This window comes from Scyliorhinus canicula, chromosome 2 (genome assembly GCF_902713615.1).
Source record: "Scyliorhinus canicula chromosome 2, sScyCan1.1, whole genome shotgun sequence".
NCBI lineage: Eukaryota > Metazoa > Chordata > Chondrichthyes > Carcharhiniformes > Scyliorhinidae > Scyliorhinus > Scyliorhinus canicula.
The window spans coordinates 56,848,948-56,854,947 of NC_052147.1; the positions used below are offsets into that span (position 1 = coordinate 56,848,948).

At 54.6% G+C, this 6,000-nt stretch overlaps 1 protein-coding gene across 1 annotated transcript in view; it reads right to left on the reverse strand.

Moving 5' to 3' along the window:
* Positions 1-5,110, reverse strand: part of gnpnat1 (glucosamine-phosphate N-acetyltransferase 1) — a 34,300-nt gene extending 29,190 nt beyond the window's left edge. Inside the window, 1 exon segment of the mRNA XM_038778985.1 lies at positions 4,974-5,110. The gene's annotated coding sequence lies outside the window, so the exon portion shown is untranslated.
* Between the last annotated feature and the right edge of the window lie 890 nt (positions 5,111-6,000).

Here is a 6,000-nt window from a genome sequence, read left to right on the forward strand (position 1 = left end):
TGCAATAAAAAATCTTTAAAATTTGGTTCACAAAGTTGTCTAAATGACAGCTCTTGGTCCATCCCAAGGAACAACTACAGTTATAAACATAGTGGAGTTTGTTTTATTTACTTGACACCTTAATGATGCCATTTACGGGATATCGATTTCACTTGGTAGAAATGAGAACACGCAACTCATACTCTCACACACATACACATGAACAAAAGACACAAAGCCACCAAAGATTGATTTTCAACATTGTTTTTGCCTCTTCCAGTTTTCTTCACTCTCTCTCATTCGCTCTCACTCATTGGAGACTTTGATTCCACAGGTGCAAACAAGCCCAATGTCAATATCTGCACTTTAGATGTTAATGAACTTGATCAGGAATGAGAACTTTGGCTTATATTTCCCTTTCCAAGCCCTGGTATGTTGGCTACTATGTATAATTGGCATCGCTTCCATTCTCCATTTCTAATAGTCTTGACAGAATTACAAAGAACATGAGAAAAATGAGCAGAAGTAGGCCATTTGGTCCCTGAAGGAAGATCATGGCTTCCGCTTCTTGCCCCAATATCCATGTACTCCCTCGAAGATCAAAAATCTCTCTCAGTATTGAATATATTCAAAGATCCAGCCTCCGTTGCTCACTGGCGTAGAGAATTCTAAAGATGAATGACCCGAGACAAAAAACTCCTTTGCATCTCCTCCTTATTTTGAAACTGTGACCCCTCGTTCTAGATTACCCCGTGAGGAGCATCCTCTCAGCATCTAACCTGTCAAGCCCCCTCAGAATCTTCTGTTTGACTAAGATCACCTCTCAGACGTCTAAACTTCAAAGTGTATAGGCCCAAACTGCTCAACATTTCCTCATAAAAAGACAACCCTTTTATCCTAGGAATTAACAGAGTGGACCTCCTCTGAACCGTCTCCAATGCAAATATATCCCTCCTTAAATAAGGAGACTAAAGCTGAGTAAGTGCAGTCTCCCTAACACCCTGTTACTGCAAGACTTCCCTACTTTTATACACCACACCACTTCCATTCGCCTCATCACTTGTTGTATCTGCATGCTACCTTTTGTGACTCATGACTAAGTACTGCATGCTAACCGATCACACCACCGGAGCCACTTGTGGTCCATGCATGAGGACACCCAGATCCTGTTACACTCGCTACATTTAAATATTCCACTGTTCTATTCTTTCCAGAGTGGACAACTACACACTTTCCAACATTATACTCCATCTGCCAGATTTTGGTCACTAATTTAAACTATCTATATCACTTTGCAGATTTTTGTACCCTCCTCATAACTTGCTTTCCTATCTATCTTTATACACCAGCAAATTTGGCTACAATACTTAGTGCCTTCATGCGTTAATGTAGACTGCAAACAGTTGAGGCCCCTGCACTGATGTGGCACCCCGTTAATTCTAATTTGCCATCCTGAAAATGATCCATTTATCCCAACATTGTTTCCTGTAAATTGGCCAATTCTCTTATCTATGATAATATATCACACCCAAACCACGAATTGCAATCTTGTGTAGCAACCTTCTATATGGCACCTTGTCGAAATCTAATTACTAATCAAGTGATACGGACCTTTTTTTAAAAGGTGCCATTACAAATATGTAAGCAAAATTAAATTACAATTTACTAGATGCCATTAAGTCACCCCTCTGTAAATTCTATTAAGCTGAGTTCCAGTGTAAATGCAAAGGTAATGTACATTAGGTATACTAATTGTCTTGTTTTATTAATGATAATTTACTTCAAAATGCAAAAATACCGATTTCCTGTTTGCGATAGATTTCTATTACCGTGCACAATGCCAATTAAAATCAAATGGCACGTGAAGAAATCGAATGACAAATGGTGTTTCATATCAATACTGGAGGAGCAGTGAGCAAGATTCACAATGTAAGATAATCAACCATCAACTCCCACTCAGCCAGACCAGGCACAGCCTGCTGGTCACTCACTCAGCCAGACCGGGCACTGCCTGCTGGTCACTCACTCAGCCAGACCGGGCACTGCCTGCTGGTCACTCACTCAGCCAGACCAGGCACTGCCTGCTGGTCACTCACTCAGCCAGACCAGGCACTGCCTGCTGGTCACTCACTCAGCCAGGCCACGCACTGCCTGCTGGTCACTCCCTCAGCCAGACTAGAAACTGCCTGCTAGTCACACTCAGCCAGTCCAGGCACTGCCTGCTGGTCACTCACTCAGCCAGACTAGAAACTGCCTGCTGGTCACTCACTCAGCCAGACTAGAAACTGCCTGCTAGTCACACTCAGCCAGTCCAGGCACTGCCTGCTGGCCACTCGCACTCAGCAGACCGGGCACTGCCTGCTGGTCACTCACTCAGCCAGACCAGGCACTGCCTGCTGGCCACTCGCACTCAGCAGACCGGGCACTGCCTGCTGGTCACTCACTCAGCCAGACCAGGCACTGCCTGTTGGTCACTCACTCAGCCAGACCAGGCACTGCCTGCTGGTCACTCACTCAGCCAGACCAGGCACTGCCTGCTGGTCACTCACTCAGCCAGACCAGGCACTGCCTGCTGGTCACTCACTCAGCCAGACCAGGCACTGCCTGCTGGTCACTCACTCAGCCAGTCCAGGCACTGCCTGCTGGTCACTCACTCAGCCAGACTAGAAACTGCCTGCTAGTCACACTCAGCCAGTCCAGGCACTGCCTGCTGGTCACTCACTCAGCCAGTTCAGGCACTGCCTGCTGGTCACTCACTCAGCCAGACTAGAAACTGCCTGCTGGTCACTCACTCAGCCAGACTAGAAACTGCCTGCTAGTCACACTCAGCCAGACCAGGCACTGCCTGCTGGTCACTCACTCAGCCAGACCGGGCACTGCCTGCTGGTCACGCACTCAGACCGGGCACTGCCTGCTGGTCACTCACTCAGCCAGACCAGGCACTGCCTGCTAGTCACACTCAGCCAGACCGGGCAATGCCTGCTGGTCATGCACTCAGACCAGGCAATGCCTGCTGGTCAAGCACTCAGACCGGGCACTGCCTGCTGGTCAAGCACTCAGACCGGGCACTGCCTGCTGGTCAAGCACTCAGACCGGGCACTGCCTGCTGGTCAAGCACTCAGACCGGGCACTGCCTGCTGGTCAAGCACTCAGACCGGGCACTGCCTGCTGGTCAAGCACTCAGACCGGGCACTGCCTGCTGGTCAAGCACCTAGACCGGGCACTGCCTGCTGGTCACTCACTCAGCTAGATCAGGCACTGCCTGTTGGTCACACTCAGCCAGACCGGGCACTGCCTGCTGGTCAAGCACTCAGACCGGGCACTGCCTGCTGGTCAAGCACTCAGACCGGGCACTGCCTGCTGGTCAAGCACTCAGATCGGGCACTGCCTGCTGGTCAAGCACGCAGCCAGACCAGGCACTGCCTGCTGGTCAAGCACCTAGACCGGGCACTGCCTGCTGGTCACTCACTCAGCTAGACCAGGCACTGCCTGTTGGTCACACTCAGCCAGACCAGGCACTGCCTGCTGGTCACGCACTCAGAACGGGCACTGCCTACTGGTCACTCACTCAGCCAGACCAGGCACTGCCTGTTGGTCACACTCAGCCTGACCGGGCACTGCCTGGTGGTCACACTCAGCCTGACCGGGCACTGCCTGGTGGTCACACTCAGCCAGACCGGGCACTGCCTGCTGGTCATACTCAGCCAGACCGGGCACTGCCTGCTTGTCACACTCAGACCGGGCACTGCCTGTTGGTCAAGCACTCAGACCAGGTACTGCCTGCTGGTCACGCACTCAGACCAGACACTGCCTGCTGGTCACTGGCACTCAGCCAGCCCGGACACTGCCTGCTGGTCACTGGCGCTCAGCCAGACCGGACACTGCCGGCTGGTCACTCAGCCAGACCGGACACTGCCTGCTGGTCACTCAGCCAGACCGGACACTGCCTGCTGGTCACTCAGCCAGACCGGACACTGCCTGCTGGTCACTCAGCCAGACCGGTCACTCAGCCAGACCGGACACTGCCTGCTGGTCACCCAGCCAGACCGGACACTGCCTGCTGGTCACTGGCGCTCAGCCAGACCGGACACTGCCTGCTGGTCACTGGCGCTCAGCCAGACCGGACACTGCCTGCTGGTCACTGGCGCTCAGCCAGACCGGACACTGCCTGCTGGTCACTCAGCCAGACCGGACACTGCCTGCTGGTCACTCAGCCAGACCGGACACTGCCTGCTGCTCACTCAGCCAGACCGGACACTGCCTGCTGGTCTCTCAGTGAGACCAGGCACTGTCCGCTGGTCTCTCAGTGAGACCGGGCACTGCCTGCTGGTCTCTCAGTGAGACCGGGCACTGCCTGCTGGTCTCTCAGAGACCGGGCACTGCCTGCTGGTCTCTCAGTGAGACCGGGCACTGCCTGCTGGTCACTCAGTGAGACCGGGCACTGCCTGCTGGTCACTCAGTGAGACCGGGCACTGCCCGCTGGTCTCTCAGTGAGACCGGGCACTGCCCGCTGGTCTCTCAGTGAGACCGGGCACTGCCTGCTGGTCACTCAGTGAGACCGGGCACTGCCTGCTGGTCACTCAGTGAGACCGGACACTGCCCGCTGGTCACTCAGTGAGACCGGGCACTGCCCGCTGGTCACTCAGTGAGACCGGACACTGCCTGCTGGTCACTCAGTGAGACCGGGCACTGCCTGCTGGTCACTCAGTGAGACCGGGCACTGCCTGCTGGTCACTCAGTGAGACCGGACACTGCCTGCTGGTCACTCAGTGAGACCGGACACTGCCTGCTGGTCACTCAGTGAGACCGGGCACTGCCCGCTGGCCACAGTCGGGCCATTAATCGGCGGTCCTGTTGCCTCCCGGGCGCTGACAGGAGGCTCCGGTCCCGCCCAGGGCTCAGACCGGTGACTGGGGCAGAATGGCGGCCAGGAGAGCGGGATTGGGCCGAGGAGGCTATCAGATTGAGCACAGAGCCGGCATGCAGCCACTCACCTCAGAGGGAAGCTCTCCGTCTTTTTGCCGCTTTAGTTTCCGGATTCGAGGCGCACGGGAGGAGTTTAACCGTCCACCAGTGACGTGGCACCGAGGGAGCACGCTGCGGCGTGATGGCGTCAGAGCAGGGGGAGGAGCCTGGCAGAGCAAAGGACGTCGCCTGGTGGGGCAGGGGATGGCGTCAGGCAGGGCAGGGGGCGTGGTCTCATGGGGCAGGGGGAGGAGTCGGGCAGGGGGAGTGGCCTGGCGGGGCAGAGGGAGGAGGCTGGCTGATATGGGGAGGGGGGGGGGGGGGGGAGAGGGCTGGCAGAGCAGGGAGGCGCCTGGCAGAGCCTGGTGAGTCCAGAAATAGGATAGTGCAGCTAAATCAATGGTGTCGGAGGGAGAGAGGGTTAATGAACGATCAATTGCACAAAGACTCAGGTTGGGTACAACTGGCTTTATTGCAGTCAGATGCGTGGCCTCCAACTGCAGCTGGCATAATGGCAGATCAGTGGAGGACACGCATCTTTATACAGCTCTTAGTGAGCGGAGCCAGCCGGCAGGGGCTACCGGTGAACCTGTAGTACAGGTCCCACCTTACATCCCCGAAAGAACATAGAACAGTACAGCACAGAACAGGCCCTTCGGCCCTCGTTGTTGTGCCGAGCAATGATCACGCTACTTAAACCCACGTAACCCGTATACCCGTAACCCAACAATCCCCCCATTAACCTTACACTACGGGCAATTTAGCATGGCCAATCCACCTAACCCGCACATCTTTGGACTGTGGGAGGAAACGGGAGCACCCGGAGGAAACCCACACACACACGGGGAGGACGTGCAGACTCCACACAGACAGTGACCCAGCCGGGAATCGAACCTGGGACCCTGGAGCTGTGAAGCATTGATGCTAACCACCATGCTACCGTGAGGCCCCAATACAGGTGTACAGTGGTTCACCACATTCACCCCCTGTTAAAAATGAGTCCGGCGGGGGTGGTGTGAAATTATATACAGTGTTGAGAATTATGTACAGTGTCTT